The following is a 16,344-nucleotide window of genomic DNA, read 5'->3' as shown; positions in this document are numbered from 1 at the left end:
TATCTTCATAGCAATTACAATGGTAACCTAAAAACCTGAAGGCATCACCTCCTCCTGGTTTAAAAGAACAAAAGTTCTAAACTGCGTCTTTATCACTCCTCATTATAAAGTTTAATCAGTCACCATACTGGCCCAACTGGGACTTAAGGCATCATGGACAAGCTAAAACATAAGGAAATATCCTGTTCCTGTATGATTCCACAGTAGGACACAGACACTTCAATCCCTAGACTTGGTAAAGACAGAGTGATTGTGAACTGGCTCTCAAGTGCCAGGATACAGCAAGTATCTAGGGCACTCAAGTCCTTTTGCCCCTAATATACCTACAACATGGCTGGTGTTCATCACGTGAGTATGAATAATTTGAAACACACATACCTGGATTATATGAAGAGAGACATGACAAAGTTCTCAGAGTGTGCATCCAAGCTGATCTGAAGCTAGCCTTTAGCAGCATCCAACCTTCTTTGAGAATGATGCCTCAGTGTAAACACAACAGGATTGACTCTAATAACTGGCTTAGCAACTGGTGCCATTCAAAGGGGATCTAATGTGTGTCAGCTTTCAAGGAGATGGCTGACAGTCCTACCTGTTTTACCAGGGGTGGCCAACATCTTTTACCTCACGGCTTTTGTATATTGGCCAAGATATTCTGTACCCCCCTTAGTGTCTTTTTTAGGCATGGTAAACCAGATCCAGCTACTTGCCCAGCCAAACCCAACCAGGAAGGTATAAGAATTTATGTTCAAAGGTAAAAGTCACAATAAGAAACTGCCCTCCTTAGAAGCCTTACTAACATCAGAAAATACTATCATCTGCACTATTACAGAAAAATGTCTCAAATGTGGTGATAGAATGTCTTCTCTAACAGGATTTAATACCTATCATAGATAAACCAAAGAATTTTGCCAAAAAACAGCAGAAATGCAGTAAAAGTTCTCCAAAGTTACAAAACACAACATGTTTATTAAAAAATACATTAGTTAAGTGCTTTCGTCCATTCAATTTTGTAGTTGGACTTCATCAGAACTAAGTGCAATTAAGATACACAAGTATAAATAGAAAAATAACTATCACATTTTAAAGTAAATCAACCTATAAGAATGTAAGCCACATAATTAAAAACAATTAGTATGTAATACAACTGATTAAGACGTTTGATTTAAAAAGACTGCCCTATGATTTTGTTTCAGAATGATGAATAACTTAAATGTATTACCTATATTCTTATATCATATGAAGCCATACATATATAAAGAAACTCTTATTAAGTGAGTAAAAATTTAAAAAAAAACAGAAATACACAGTAAGAGCAATATTAAAAGAAATGATAAATAGTAAGTATGTTGTAATTTACAATTTAGCCGCCCTCAATTTCAATATGCTGCTGATAGAAGGGTTGTCATTCAGACCTGGAAATGTTCTTGTGTTAAGTCTCAGTTGCCATTGCAACTCCTTATATTCTATTAAAGTCTCCCAGAGACCTAGTGACCCCCCCCCCCCAGGGTTCAACAGGACTTGCTGAAGAATACAAAAAAGAAAATTGTTAAGTCCTGGAAAAAGTGTTGAGTGTTTAAATAATGCACTATTCTTATTTTTTTTCTTTAGGTCATAGGACTGTTCATACAGCCTCTTACCAATGGATCTCTCTGTTTTCCGTATGTAAAATGCCTCACAAATTTCACAAATACTAACATATACCATACCCCTGGAATGACAATTAACCTATGTGATAGTCTGACAAAGATACCCCCTTAAGGGTTATGTTATTGTTAGTGAAAATGTATTTTCATTGATTACGCCTTCCAGATTTGTTAGTGCCAATGCTGACATCAAGCAAAGTGTTTATTAGTGCCATTTTTAATATTCAAATTGTTTTTTAAAGTTCATTCCCCTTTTCTGTATGAAAGTTGGGCAATTGCCCAACTTATTGATTAAGTCTTGGTCAAATTTAAAAATTGAACAGCTGTCCCTGATTATGTTTTTTCATCTAGGGGATCCATGAAAATATTTCATGGCTAGTGCTGTATCATATGTAGAAGTCTTGCCTTCGACTGTAGAATCACCAGGGACTGCACCATTACTAATAAAGTTTTAAATCTGATGTGAGTGAGTTGTCCAACCTCTGTTCTAATAGTAAGGACAAAGTTATCCTGGTATCTCCATTCCAGAAACATTCTTGTTAGGATGTCACATTCAACAATGAATGTGTCATCATCAGAGACCATCCTGGCCAATCTAACAAGTCCCTTGACTAAACCCTTCTTTTGGGTAATGGGATGGCAACTATTGTAATAAGGATATGAATTTGAAATGGCTGTCTTCCTATAAATATTAGATGAAAAGCCTAACCTATTTTTGTTTGTAATCATGATGTCTAAAAAATGAATAGGGTTACTGGGAGAATAATTTGTACATTTAAAAAAAATTGTTGTGGTATTTATATAAGTAAAACATTCCTCTAGTAACTATGGGGATACAACCCACAATAGGCGTATGTAAAAATCTGACATAAAGCTTCCAGTATTTACTAAAGTCAGAATTCAAAATGTATTTTAAGTCCCACACCAACATTACCATTTTGGAGTATATTGGGGCACAAATGGCACCCACAGTTACACCTCTCTTCTGCCTAAAAAGTTCACCTTCCAAATAAATAAAATTGTTTCTTAAAATAATATTCATAAAATCAGTAATAAGGTGAACCTCACAATTGCCTAAAAAAAGTGAGAGAGGAAACAATCTCCATAAAAATCTCCAAGCCAAGGTCATGTGGAACTGAAGTAAATAAATGCATGATGTCAATAGTGATGAATATCAAATTGTCACAATACAATTCATTCTTCAATTTGCCTAAAATTTTCATGAGTCTTTTATTAAATGGGGATATAAAGTCATATTAAGGTTTTAACTTTCTATCAATATAGGCAGCCAATGGGTAACTCTCAAAACCTTGTGCAGCTACTATCGCTCTAATTAGTGGTTTTTGCAAGTCCTTATGATCTTTGGAAATTCCAAAGATCATAGGAATAAAAGATCTGGGGTTATTTAAAAATTAAATTCATTTTTTTAAATAAGTTTGTCTAACAAAATATCTTCAAGAAATAACTTGTGTGTGTGCCAAATTAATCTCATTTTGAGAGACAGAAACATAGGGCAGGATTGACGAAGGCTTGCAAGGAGTCTAAGAGTAGTGTAAGACTCCATGCAGCCTTCGCGATCCAGGAACAGCCCAAAGTCCGTGTAAGAGACAAGCTAAAACGGCTCTTACAGGGAGTGGGCGTGGATAAGCTAATCACCTCACTTGCAGCCGAATAGCATGCAAATGAGGATGATTAGCGATCCAGGAAGCCCAGAACAGCCTGTGTAAGAGCCGTTTTAGCTGCAGAAATGTACTCAGTTGACAACTGAGTACGTTTCTGCAAAAATCGCAATGGAGCCATGTCAGCTCCAAATAAAGGGTGCATATGTGTCAGGCAGCATGCCAATGGCCAAATATGTGGCCATTGGCAAGGTAACCTGATGCAAATATATGAAAAATATAATTTTTTTTTGGCGATCGCTGATGTTTAAACCCAGCGCAGCCCCGTGCAAATGGGCTGCGCTGTATAAAACATAAAAACGAAGGTTTTAAACCCACAAATGTGGGTTTTATGCAATACATGGAATGTCAATGCAGGGACCAGCAGACCAAAACCAACATGGCCACCGTGTAGTGGTTGCTAAGGGGGGAAACTGAGTCTAAGAGATGTAACTAAGCATTAGTAGGCAATCTGATGCAAATGAGTGTTAGAATACTGAATTCCACTGTCACATAGCAAATGAGCACAGTCTGAGTAGTGTAAGAGTTACAGAAGGGGGAGGAACAGAGTAGGAGATAGGTGACATCACAGGGGGGAATGGTAGAAAGAAATGCAGTTCATTGGAGGTCAGAGTTACATGACAGATGTCAGACAGATATCATGGAAAGAGGTGTGCCACTAGATAAGCATGAGAAAGTCAAGAAATGGAAGGTGTACACTGTTGCCTACACCAAAGTTTCTTGCTGGGCGTGCATGCACACGTGTGCGCGCAATGAAGCGCGAGTAAGACAGTGTGCACGCGTGTAAGGCAGACTGAGCATGTGGGAGCGTGTTGGGAGATGTTTAACACTGTTTGCGCGGGTGTGCGTGCGTTTTAACCCGAATACGCAGATTCTGAACCGTATAAGCATGTGTGCGTGCGTGTAAGCCACTGTGAGCATGTTTCTGCTGGTTTGCACATGGCTCCTCCCTGAGGAAACAGAGAGGAAAAAGGAAGCAACAGATTTAGTAGAAGCTAGCAGGGAATACTGCTGGAGCTAGCAGGTGAAAACAATTAGAAGTAGGCAATTACACAGGCAGAATAGTAGCCCAGCCCAGCACTTAAAACTCTGCAAACAGCAGTGCAGGATGTTTCTCTCAAGAGACACTGCAAGACAGGAGTAAGTTATTAGAAGTGAAAACTGAAAAAGCTGAACTCAGAGCAGAAATGTTAGGGGCTGCCATAGCTGTCATAATGAGACATAGGCGACTTGCTGAGGGTGGTGACAATGCAGATGGTGCCAGACAACCCACAGTGAGGAGACAGAGAAGAGTGTACAGGCCCAGGGTCACCTACCACGGGTTACATGAGCTGGAGATAGTAGAGCGCTATAGAGTGGACAGAGACCTCCTGCAGCAAATAGTGGAGCTGTGCAGGCCACGCCTCACACACAGAACCAACAGAGGGGAACCCATCCCAGTGGAAACCAAGGTATGTGTTGGCCTAAGAATACTAGCAACAGGTACCTTCCAGAGACCAACTGGTGATATGATGGGGATATCATAGGCATCAGCCTCCAGGGTACTGCACCAGTTCCTGGAAGCCATGTCAGCACATGTCGGTGATCATGTATATTTCCCCAATGCCCGTGAGGTATTGGCCAGCAATATGCATCTTTTCCAGCAAATAGCGGAATACCCTGAGGTAGTGGGTGCAACAGACTGCATGCACATACACATCAAAGCACCATCCGGTGAGCGGGGTAGGGCATACATCAACCGCAAGGGCTTCCCCTCCATCAACTGCCAGGTCATGTGTGATGCCCAGGGCATAATAATGAATGTGTGTGCTGGCTGTCCTGGGAGCTACCATGATTCCCACATCTGGCATTTGACGCAGCTGTACCAGACATTTGCCAATGGGGACATCCCGCACGGGCACCTAGTGGGGGATGCAGGTTATGCACTGGAGCCATGGCTGATGACACCCATCAGAAATGCACACACACCTGAACAGGAACGCCATAATGAGGCACATGCACAAACACGTAATGTAATAGAGCGTGTGTTTGGGCTGCTCAAGTCATGGTTCCGGTGTCTGGACACATCTGGTGGAGCCTTGCAGTACACACCAACTACATGTACCCAAATTGTCATGGTATGTGCTATGCTACATAATATGATCTTGCGAAAACAGCTGCAGCAGGACCAGCATAGGGCCGGGCCAAACAGCCCCCCACCATTGCCAAGGCCATCGCAGGCAGAGCGTGACTCGGAGGAGGAACAACCTGAGCCTGCCCCAATAGGCAGAAGGAGGCATGCCCAGTATGCCCTGTCCTTGGCAAAGAGGCAACGCATAGCACATACACTGGCTCAGTAAGAACCCTGGGAATGATACCCCCTCTGACTCACTCAGATAAAAACAGGGATGCCTAAAATGACATGACCTGCTCAGAAACATGTACAGGGAGTGTAATATGTGCATCCGACAGAGGCAGCCCTGCAGCACCACCTGAGGTATGAATGCCATGTGTTAAGTAATGTAACACCATGTACTATATGCACACCTGAGGACCCTGACTAACATCCTACCCTCACCGAGCATCATGCCACAATATGACAATGAGATGATCAATTGCAATAATTGACTGAAGTATCGCAGTTAGTCAAAGGGGATCCAATGTGTGCCAGCCTGGGATGACATGCTGAGCATGACATGATGCTCCACCTGCTAGGACTGGCGTGCACCTATCAGTGCAGACCGTATGGATACTGGCAAAGGCTGTTGTTACCCACAGTGTGCCCTGAATAGGTAAGGCTCAAAACACAAACCTATCTCCATAGGTATCAGAAGGGATAAGAATAAGATAAGGGATAAGTCGAAACAGCAAGATGCATGCAGTCTAAACTCACCCAGTATGGAGAATGTTGATATCTGTGCTGTAACAGAAAACTGAGTCAAGGCTCACAACAGCACCCTAACACTACCAGGTTACACCTCATACTGTGCTGTACAGCCTCAAAACATGGAACAAGCTACAAAAGGAGGGTGACTAGCAAGAATTGTCAAGGATAACCACACCCCCATGTTGGTACCACAACAAGAAGCAGCATGGACTAGCCATGGTCAAGTAACAGTGGCTAAAACTGACCCCAGTTTATAGCCTGCTACAGACTACTGTCCCAACACCAGGAACTGCACCTGGCCTATGCTGGAATACATGAATATATCAAGTCCTCCAAACCACATTATATTGGGTGACTGAAAATACCCAGACATTGACTGGGAGCATTATACTAGCTCCAGCAGTGTAGGACAAAAGTTCATAGAATCCATAAACCAAAAGGCCCAGGAACAACGTACCACTCCCACAAGAGGGGTAAGCATACTGGATGTGATAATCAGCAACTTGGATACTGGATGGCAAGACGAGAAGTGTATTGCTCACTGGTAAAACCAGACCATAGAGTAATCACACTGGATATACAAATCCTGACCACAGTCCCTGGCCAGAAAACCACAGTGGAAAACATATGTAAAGCAATATTTGCACTCCTCCAAACTGATGTGGAATCCATTAAAGGTCCTGTGCAGGTGCAAAATATGGGCCACACCTCAGAACCTGTAATACAGCCATTCCATGAACACTGCCAGGAATGCTTGGATTATGCAATCCTAAATTAAAACAAGACACAATGCCATACACGCAGGCATCTGGCATGGTGGACACCAGCCATAACCAAACCATGCAAGAGAATGAGGAAGCTACTACATGATAGAGCAAACATAAACAATGAAGTAATCACTGATCAGTAGTATGGCAATAAAATATGTCCACACATACAATCCACTAAGGCCAGCCACAACAAGTTGAATCTGTGAATCCTGAGGCAATGTTACACCTGCCCCAAGTACACAGACAACCCCAACTCCACCCAAGAAATACAAATATATGTGAGAGATGCAACCATCTATCCAAACTGGAGGCTGAGCTCCCTCAACTCAGTACTCCCAAAACTAGTCAGGAGGAGAAGGTAACCACACACACCACAAACACAGTCCCACATAGACCTATCACAACTGCAAAGCAAACACATAAACACAGAAAAACATTCCCGGAGGCACAAATTACAAACACAGCACACCAACAGAGGCCTCTAAAGCAGACACCCAATCAAACAACCTCCAAACATAGCACATGCAACACATAGTACACAAAGCTGGTGTGCCAAACAGTCACAGGCCAGAAGGAGAAACAACATGCCTGATACAGTTGTAATAGGTGACTCCATAGTCAGACACACTGCTGTCCCGCACACCAGACTGAACAAGGGAAAGGGGAGAGTAAGCTGCCTGTAGGCTGCCACAATATGCCACATAACAGAAGTATGCAGGTCACTCCAAAGCAAGTAGAAATATGATGCAGTCAAAGTCCATGCTGGTGTGAATGACCTGAGATGTACCTCCCTAGACTACATGAAAAGAGACATAGATGAGCTCTCTGATTATGTAGTCCAGGCCGGTATGACACTCACCGTTTGCAGCATCCTACCCTTACCAAGAATAATGCCACAGTACAAACATGGAATGATCAGTCATAGCAAGTGGCACACTTACTGGTGTCATTCCAAGGGGATCCAATGTCTGTCTGCTTGGGATGTCATGCTTGACAAGCCACGCAGCTGTTCCTGGGATGGCTTGCACCTGTTACCCCTGGGCATCTGGATATTGGATAAGGCCTTTGCCACCTCCATAGAGCCTTTTGTAGGCAAGGCTGAAAAGACTAACCCACCACCCTAGAAAACATAAGTGTAAAGAAACATAAGGGTAATGCTGACCAATGCCATATGTGTAAACCCCAATATGCATGCTCCCAAGGCCATCCCCAGTATGGAGAACATCTATGTCTGTGCAGTGACAGAAACCTGCTGCAAGCCTCCTGACAGCACACCAGCACTACCAGGTTATACCACATATCATGTGTCATGGCCCCAAAACCTGGAACAAAACATAAAAGGAGGGTGAGTATCCATATTCAGCACAGACACCCATACATCCAGGTAACTGACATTGCACAAGGCATTGGAGTCCACCCATGTGCAACTAACTGTAGGCAAGACTGCTGTACAGTCTGTAGCATGCTACAGACCACACTCTCACACACAGGAACCCTACCCAGCCGTCCTGAAGACACTGGACAGTATAAATGTCCCACCAAATACCAAACAAGGTACCACAAATTACCACATAGGTGGTAAACCATTATGTATGGAAGGAGTAATCAGGGACCTAGGGACACAAGTGGACAGTAACCTGTTATGTGACACTCACAATGCCAATGTGGCTAGGAAGACTGTCTACATTTGACACCGTATCATGAAAGGATTCACATCTACGTCAACAGAGGTCATTGTGCCCCTATACTGTTCTCTTATCACACCCATAATCTAGTACAATGCCTCATATGGGATGTACCTTACCTGACAACTGCAGCAGTTAGAAAGACCTCAAAGGTACCTCACCAAGAGGATAAAGGGTCTCAAATATATGTCATATGCTGCCTGGCTGTAGACACCCCAGCTGAATGCAGTCACATACTGCCTACACAGAGGCATTGCATGCCTGTTGTAGAAGGCCATGCCCAACACAGGAGTAATGGACATGCTCCACCCCAGAAAACTCAAAGCCATCGGAGCTGTGAGAGTGAGAGATGTCAACCTCAACAAATAATGAAATAGGATGTGCTGGAGGGACAGATACATAATCCAGAGGCTCCCCACACCCTGGACCAGAATCCCACTCCATGTTAGGCAGAGCCCCTCACTGACACTTTTCAACAGGAATCTTGCCAAGTGGATGGATGATTGTAGAGTTACACTGAGGGTCTTCACTGTGTCATGTCCAGACAGAGGCACAGCAAAGCAAATCATAAATGGCCATAATATTCACATAGCAAGGGGTGGCAAAAGCCACACACACTCTGGCTAGGCTAACAAATGCCCTAGGGTGGATAGCCTAGTATGAACCTATGAACCTATGAAGATACAAATTGTACAGGACACTAAGGATAATCCCAAGGCTTTCACAACTGATGGTAGGAATTCACAGATATGCTCTGAATCACACAAATATCACAAACAACATACCAAACACACACACATATTGCCAGCATACATCCTGATAGGTGCAGTGACCCCCCCCCCAGAATGCAGAATATCTATCCCAGCAGACTGCTGGCCCCCTGACATTGCAGATGCTGAGGTAACAGCCAGCATCTACAAAGCGAAACACACAGCAGCAATGGTATGAGATGGTGTCCTGGGCTGAGTCCAACATGGACTCCAAGATGAATGGAATGCCAAATCACACTACTGCTCAATGTCAGCCTTACCACAGGATATGTACCCAAAGAGCAGTGTACAACAAAAGTGGTCCTTCTCAACAAAGGTGTTCATAGGTTCATAGGTTCATAGGTTCATACTAGGCTATCTGCCCGAGGGCATTTACAAGCCTAGCCCATAGTTTTGTGGCTTACGCCACCCCTTTAGTATGGGGAACTATACCCATTATTTTGCTGTGCCTCTGTTGAGCAGTGACACTGAGGTAATCCCTGGGGTATATCTGCGATCTCCCATCCATTGGTCAAGATTTCTCTTGAACAAGGCCAGCGAGGTGCTCTGCCTCACATATACCGGGATTTTATTCCACAGCATAGGGAGTCTTTGGGTGATGAATCTATCCCTCCAGCACGTCCTATTAATAGCCGTGTCGAGGTTTAAGTCTCCGCCCTTGTGACTCTGATGGATCTAGATTTTTGAGGTGAAGCATATTCATCAAATCTGGGTTTGACATGGCCTTGTATGTTAGGCAAAGGTCACCTCTGAGCAAGCGGTGGCGACTGAATAGAGCTGGAGTTCTTTCAGTCGGGCAGCATAGGACAGATGTTTGAGACCCTTTATCCTTTTGGTGAGGAACTTTTGTGGCCTCTCCAGCTGCTGCAAGTGTCGGGTCAGATACATTCCGAATGGGGCATTGTACTCAATCATTGGTCTTATGAGTGATGAGTATAGGGAGACTATGACCTCCCTTGATCTAGATGAGAATCCCTTCATGATAAGGTGGGCAATGTAGAAGGTCTTCCTAACTACTTTAGCTACATGGGTGTCGAATGACAGACTACTATCAACCTGGGTCCCCAGGTCCCTGATAACTTCTTCTGTGCTCAGTGGATTGCCACCTATTTGGTAGCTAGGGGTAGCCTTGTTTTTTCCGAAGGGTATGACTATGCATTTTTTGGCATTTAACTTTAGGCCATGGCTCTGGCACCAGTTATCCGTTTCTGTGAGACCCTTCTGAAGGATATCTGTGTCAGATGTGTTTTCTACTATGGCGCCCAGTTTGCAGTCATCTGCAAACTTTGTCAGCCATAACCCTCCTGTGTTTGCTTGTACTGGAAAAGTAGATGCCAAACAAGAGTGGGCCCAGGACTGAGCCCTGTGGTACACCACTTGTGACAGGCTTTGAGTCTGACATGGCGCCAGCAACTCTGACCCTGTGGGTTCTGTCACTCAGCCAGTTTGCAACCCATCTTGTGATGTATGGGTTAACATTTAAGCTGATGAGTTTTTCAATGATACCCGAGTGGGGTATTGTATCAAGGCCTTCGCCAGATCGAGGTAGGCTGTATGGACTGCCTTTCCCTCATCAATGGCTTTGGTGACTGTTTGAAAAAGTCAACCAAGTTTAGAAGGCATGATCTGCCTTTGACAAAGCCAAACTGGGATGGATCCAAAGTCTGCAAATTCCTATGTCTTTATTTATGAGGTCCATTATGATCCTCTCCATGGCTTTGCAGATAAGGCTTGTCAAGCTAATGGGCGGTAATTTCCAGGGTCGGTGGAGGCACCGCCTTTGTGAAGTGGGACCACAGTTGCAGTGCGCCACTCCTGGGTACGTATCCAGAGGTAAGACTATGATTAAACAGCTGTCCTAGCTGTGGGTTTAATTCCTCGTTGAGTTCGTGGAGCACACAGCCGGGGACACCATCAGGTCCCATGGATGCTGTGTTTTTGCTTTGGAGAGAGCAGTTCTCACTTGGGCGTTGGAGATGTTTGGGGGCTGCAATCGGTTGGTATAGATATCTCTCCGTTTGGGGAGGGGAGAAGTTTGCACTGAACCTGTCAGCCAGTATGTTGGCAATGTCTGTAGGATCAGTAATCTTCACATCATTTTGAACTAGTCCTGAGCATATCTGGGAGTTTCCTCCCAGGTTTCTAACATAGCTAAAGAAGGCCTTATGATTGTCTTTTGAGTCTTTAGCTATTTTCTCTCAAAATTTGCTTTGGATGATTTTATGAGAGCTCTTAGTTTTTTACTTATAGTGATCAAGGGTGTCTTACCTTTTAAGGATTTTGCTCTATCTTGTAGTAGCTTCCTCCTTTTGTTGTAGAGTTTGTTTATGGCTGGGGTCCACCAGACTGGACGCTTGCCTTTGGTACAAAGAGTCTTTGTTTTGCTTGGGATTGCCTTATCCATGCAGTCCTGCAGGTGCTGGTAGAAGGCATTTGTAAATGATTCAGCGGCTTGAGTACTGTTTTCTGCCGGCTCGGGGGCCTTAAAGGAGACCACACTAGTCTTTAGAAGTGTGAAGTCGGCTTTCGAGAAGTTCTTTACTGTGGTCTTTTTTATTTCAGGTGGGGTGGGATGAGGACCTCCAGCGAGATTAGTTTGTGATCTGATCTCACCAGTGAGGGGTATACTTCGTGTTGAACATTGTGCTCCCATGTTCGTGATGATGAGATCAAGTATGTTTTCTCCTCTTGTGGGGATGGTGACTAGTTGTTCCATGGCATTTGAGTTTATGAATTCCAGGAACTTTGGGCTAGGGTGTTTGGGCTTGAGTAGTGTTCCCAGTCTATATTAGGGTAATTGAAGTCACCTAGTATGATAGTGTTTGGTGATACATTTATCCCTCTAGTGTTTTCAGGAAGGCCATGTGAGGTTCCTGAGTTTGTGAGGGTGGCCTGTAACATGCTACAATTTGTAGAGCAGTCTTGCCTATGGTTAATTGCACCTGGATGGTCTCCGATGCATCGTGCGTTGCCACCAGTCTTGAGGTGTGGGTGTCTTTGATGAATATGGATACCCCACCTCCTTTCTTGGTATTGTCCGGATTTTGGGGCCGGAACGCATGATAACAGGTAAAACCTGATAGTGCTGGGGTGCTCTCAGGAGCCTTGAACCAGGTTTCTGTCACTGCACAGACATCGATGTTCTCCATACTGAGAAGGGCCTCGAGTGCGTGCATTTTGAGATTTAGACTTCTGGCATTGAGCAGCATTACCCTTAGTTTTTTTCCTTTTTTGTGTTCTAGGGTGGTGTTGCCTGAATGGATACTGAAAACTACCACCCCAGAATCCTGAGAAGCTCGGTCTGCACAGCTATGGAAAGGATCAGCATGTACCGCAGACATAAAGATATTGGGGACCTACTGACACCGGACCCTACCCAGTGTGGCTTTCTTAAGTGCAGATCCTGCCCCTAAACATGCTTGACTCAATTGAAACAGTCATTAAGGTCATTGATGAGGGCAATGTGGTCCACACAGTGTAGCTGGACCTTGCAAAGGCTTCTATACAATACCCTACGTGTTCATTATAGATAAGCTCACCAGCTTAAATATAAACCCCTATGTCAGTAGAGGGGTTGCAAACCAGACCAAGGACAGAACAGACATGGTCAGACATGCTGCAGCCATGTGAGACTACAAACCAGATATAACTGGCATCCCACAAGGCTTGGTCCTGTGATCTCCCTCGTCTGGTATATATGTCCCATAGGTACAGGAAAACATGGAAGGACTGTGTCTGAACATGTTTGCAGAGGACTACAAACTGCTCACCATATATGATCCACCAGCTGACACAAGCATCCCACAAAAGGGCCACATAGAAACAGACAACTGGTGCCATAGCCATGTCAGCAAGCTAATTGGAGAAAAGTGTATAGTCAACCACCGTGGATATACAGTAAGTGCCCACCAATTACCACATAGGTGTTAACCCATTACATAGTTAACATGTAATGAGAGACCTGGGGACACAAGGTGATAGATATCCTGCATTGGACAAACATGTGCTGTAGTGTTTACAGAAACATACCATATACCCACCTAATCATGAAGGTTGTCAGATCTAGATAAGGGGAGGTCATTGTGGCTCTGCAGTCATCCTTCATCAGCGGTACAATTGACTACAATAGCCCCTGTGGGATGTACCTCAGCAGACACCTCCATCAACCATAAAGTCCCCAACAGTACCTCACCAGGAGTATCAAAGAGCTTGCACAGATGCCATGTATTGCCTGTGTTGCTGGTATCAATAAACATGCTGCACCTTGTACAATCTGAATGGCAGTGAGCTATGCACATGAGAGACCTGAACCCCAGCACTGACTTACATAGGACAAGCTGTACTGCATGATCCAGAAGCCACCCCCACCCATGAGTGAACTCCCAGTACAGGCTACCCATAGAGTCACTTATCGATTTTCCTCAATAGGAATCTTGATGAGTGGATGGGAGATGGTAGCTTTATCCTGGGTATCACTGTCATGTCACAAGTAGACAGAGGCACAGTATACTAACCATGACATATGTCATGGCAAACTCCACTTACAATGTGTGTCGAAGGACAAACACACTCTCCAACTAGCATTAGACATGGACTAGGGCACATCGCTAGTGTTTGCAAATGTACACCTATGTTGTGGAATACACTACCAATGTTGGACAAGCCTGGTTTAAGTAGTTCATATCTGAACAGAATGCAACATGGTCAGATGTACACAACTGGCCCCTAACCAGGCTGTTGTGCTCACTATCGAAATGTAAAGCAGTGATAGCACTAAAGCCCAGGATACTGTCCACCACAGTCAAAGTACGACCAGTACACTATACAGTACTACAGTGTTAGGTCAGTGTGAAAGGATGTTGACAACTGTATGCAAAGTATCCCATGCAAACACTGCAGGCACAGTATAATCCTGTTGTGTTCACACACAAAGCAGTTGTACAGTAATTACACAACATGACACACAACACACAACCATAAACGGGTGATATTTGTTGAAGTTCACACTCATCCACAAATGCGGTGGGCTGCAGAGTTCAACATATGGAATGCTCACACTGGGCATGCTCACACACTTTGATAAATGAGACATATGTCAGACAACATGCCATGGGAAGGCTGAACTTAGGCCAAATCTCAGTTTAGCAGTTGGCCACACATATCTGGTATTTTTACATGTTATTCCAGGAACCAACCACATTACAGCAGTCTGCCCAGTGCACACAGTTAAATGACTACAGAGACATACGTGATATAGTGGATCCCTCCCATATGCAAACATCTTCCACAGATGCACAAGTTGTTCATACAAACAGGGAATGCTATGGCAATAAAGACGTGCAAACAGTCTATCAGCAACAAATAATGTGCATTTGACAATTAAACATATGGGTGTAGAGGTCAACACTAGGCTGTTTGCCCTAGGGAATGACAGCTTAGCCAGAGTGTGCTTGGCATCTGCCTCCCCACAGGATGCACATTCCCCTTTCTAAACACCGATGATGTCAGCACCCTATAAGTACAGCAGGAGAAAAAAAGCTACTCAGTAATGTAAATAGCGCACTCTGTTAATGCATCCGTCGCAAGTGTCATAACATAGTTAGGTAGGAGTTTGAATCCTGCAAATGCTCAGTGAGTGTGTGTGAGTGGGGTTGGTGTGTGTGTAAATCTGTGGGAAAGAAATGTCCCTTTTGGCAACTGGGAAAACACACTACAGGATGCACATTCCCCTTTCTAAACACCGATGATGTCAGCACTCTATAAGTATAGCAGGAGAAGGAAAACCTCCCAGTAATGTGAATAGCGTGCTCTGCTAATGTGTCTTGTCTCAAGTGTCATAACATAGTTAAGTAGGGGTTTGAATCCTGCGAATGGCAAGTGTGTGTGTTTGGCTGAGGGGGGTTAGTGTGTGTGAGGAAAATGTCCCTTTTGGCAACTAGGAGAACAGACTACAGGATGCACATTCCCCTTTCTAAACACCGATGATGTCAGCACTCTATAAGTATAGCAGGAGAAGGAAAGCCTCCCAGTAATGTGAATAGCGCGCTCTGCTAATGTGTCCATCTCAAGTGTCATAACATAGTTAGGTAGGGGTTTGAATCCTGCAAATAGCAAGTGTGTGTGTTTGGCTGAGAAGGGTTGGTGTGTATGCAATTGTGTGTGAGAGAAATGTCCCTTTTGGTAACTAGGAGAACAGACTACAGGATGCACATTTCCCTTTCTAAACACTGATGATGTCAGCACCCTATAAGTACAGCAAGAGAAGGGAAGCCTCCCAGTAATGCGAATAGCACACTCTGCTAATACGTCCGTCTCGAGTGTCATAACATAATCAGATAGGGGTTTGAATCCTGCAAATGGCAAGTGTGTGTTTTTGGCTGAGGGGGGTTAGTGTGTGTGAGGGAAATGTCCCTTTTGGCAACTAGATGAACAGACTACAGGATGCACATTTCCCTTTCTAAACACTGTTCAGCTGAAGGCCATGGCTCTGGTACAAGTTGTCTGTTTCTATGATGCCCCTTTGGAAGATGCTTGTGTCGGCTGGAGAGTCGATTATGGTGGCCAGTTCGCAGTCATCTGCATATTTGGTCAGCCACAGTCCGTCCGTGTTGGCCTGTACCTCCGATAAATATATACCAAACAAGAGAGGTCCCAGGACTGAGCCTTGTGGGAAACAACTCGTAACTGGTTTGGAGTCTGGCATGGCTCCAGCAATTCTAACCATGTGGGTTCTGTCCTTGAGCCAGTGTGCAATCCATCTAGTGACATAGGGGCTTATATTTAAGCTGGTGAGCTTCTCTAGAATGCCCAAGTGGGGTATTGTTGTGAAGGCTTTTGCGAGGTCCAGGTAGGCTGTGTGAACCACCTTCCCCTCGTCAATGGCCTTGGTGACTGTTTCAAAGAAATCAACCGGGTTTGAACCAGGATAAAC

This window comes from Protopterus annectens, chromosome 2.part2, assembly GCF_019279795.1.
Source record: "Protopterus annectens isolate FY-2018-M chromosome 2.part2, PAN1.0, whole genome shotgun sequence".
In the NCBI taxonomy this organism is placed as follows: domain Eukaryota; kingdom Metazoa; phylum Chordata; order Ceratodontiformes; family Protopteridae; genus Protopterus; species Protopterus annectens.
Note: the sequence above shows the minus strand (reverse complement) of the source record.